The following is a 2,236-nucleotide window of genomic DNA, read 5'->3' as shown; positions in this document are numbered from 1 at the left end:
TTGGGAAAGCATTACGTTCCCTAGTAAGTCATAGTGATTAGTGATTAATAAGAATATGTAATGATTTAATAGTTAGTATTTTAAAGTTTATGATTTTTCATTCAGCATTATGTCCAACTTGCGTGTTTTCTTGATGTGCACGAAAGAATGCAGTTTTTTTACAGCCATATAGATCACATCATACATGACAACATGTATCTTATCGTTTTTTACTTTATCTGAGTAGGTTTTTTTGTAGCAAATAGCTGATGTGTCATGGTCTTTCAGTGTTAGGTCCTGCTTTAAAATTATGGCCCCCCACCGCATCCCAAACAGACCGTCCTCCTCCTCCTCTGCTGAGAGACAGTCAGCTAAGGCAGCCTAAATGTCTAAAATCTCACATCTCGGTGCCAGTTCACAAACCACAATTCAGGCAAGTCAAGAGAAAAGATCTTTAGAAGATGAAGATGGGAAAGCGTGTGGACCCTCACCATCCAAGAGTCAAGTCCACACACGTAACAGAACTGCTGCCGAAAAGCTGGCAATTCAGTCCGCTCTCGAGCAGCAACAGCCAGACAAGAGCTGCATTCCACAAGTGTGAGGAAGAGACGCGGACAATGAAGAGAAACCTGTCACAAGAAGCGATCCAGGAACACGCATCTCTGAACAACGACGGCAGTGAAACCCATGAAGAAGATCCATATCGAAGATCCCTGTACTCAGCCTAGAGTGAAAGGAAGGCCCACCGATGATGAGTATGACAAAAGTGCCGGCCTGCAAAGATGCCCGCCCTGCGGCTGATAACGATGAGGACGACGAAGAGTTGCGGCGTGGAAGGAGCCCCCATCCCCCACCCTCGGCGGATGAACGATGAGGACGACGAGAATGTGCGGTGTGGAAAGGAGCCCACCTCCCCACCCCGTCCCGGAGTGATAGGGAAGGACAACAAGATGAGGCGCGTGAAAGGAGCCCACCTCCCCACCCCCGGCCTGGATACTATGAGGACGACGAAGATGCGCGGCGTGGAAAGGATCCACCCCCCCCCCCGGCCCGATGACGATGGGGATGACGAAGTGTCGGCGTGAAAGGACACCTCCCACCGCCAGCCCGGATGACGATGGAGACGACAAGATGTGGGCGTGGAAAGGAGCCCCCACGCCCAAACCTCCAAGAGGCCGTCGCCTACAGCCATTTAAGCAACTGTAAGTAGTTGTCTGTGGCTTTGCTCTACCCCCCCCCACCCCCCCCCCCCCCCCGTCATGGCAGATGACCATCCCAGTGGCAGGCCAGTTCTTGCTCGAGGTTTCTGTCCTGTTAAGGATTTTTTCCTCGCCACTCGCCCAGTGCTTGCCCCTGGATTGGAGTTCCCAAATATTCTAATTTGTAGATAATAGTGGTTCCCCTAGAATTTAGAATATTAGCTAACGCGATGTAGCACTAAAAAAACTTCTACTACTCATGCCCTTTCCTCACACAGATAGCAGTTTGTGTTTGTGATTGATTGTGAAATTTCAGCAGTGGCACTCTAGTCTCAGCATGCTGCACCCGCTACTGAATGTAGCTAGGGGAAACACTGTATATAATAGAGTATGGTGTACACCTGCCTACTGTAAAAGTAATATATGGTAAAATATTTGAGATAATATTTTTTAAATGATTAATAATAAACAATTTATAATATCATATAATAATAATTTAAATGTAACCTTGTTGATGTTGGTGGTCCATGTCGTGAATGACTATTGACACATACTCGTCCACTTTCAGTGCTTTGTCTCTTACACGCATATTTTAACTGACACTAAGTAACAATAATATATATATATCTATTTATAATATTTATCTATATATATATAATCTATTCATTCACACTCGCAAACACTCTCCCCCTTGCCACCGCCTATGAAAGTTTGACTCGTCACAGCCACAAATCTTTAACTAAGTAACTGCACTGTACTTTCTGCACACTTGACAAATATAGAGGTGGATTAGTTACTTTAGAGATGCTGGACAGAGTTCTTTTCCTACTGCTCTTGTATTGATGGGCTAACTAAGCTAATCACCCGCCTGGCAGTAAACCTAAACTAAAAACATACCATAGAAATGGAATCAGGTTAAGTATGTACTTTATTTTTCATGGTTTGAGTACAGGAGGAAAAGTTGTGCCGTTTGCACAAAAATTCTCAAAACTTAAAAAAGAAAAATAGAACTGGACTGTATCACAAATGCTTTAGAATTTTCGTACTGCACGTCGCAT

This window comes from Larimichthys crocea, chromosome XVI (genome assembly GCF_000972845.2).
Source record: "Larimichthys crocea isolate SSNF chromosome XVI, L_crocea_2.0, whole genome shotgun sequence".
In the NCBI taxonomy this organism is placed as follows: Eukaryota; Metazoa; Chordata; class Actinopteri; family Sciaenidae; genus Larimichthys; species Larimichthys crocea.
Note: the sequence above shows the minus strand (reverse complement) of the source record.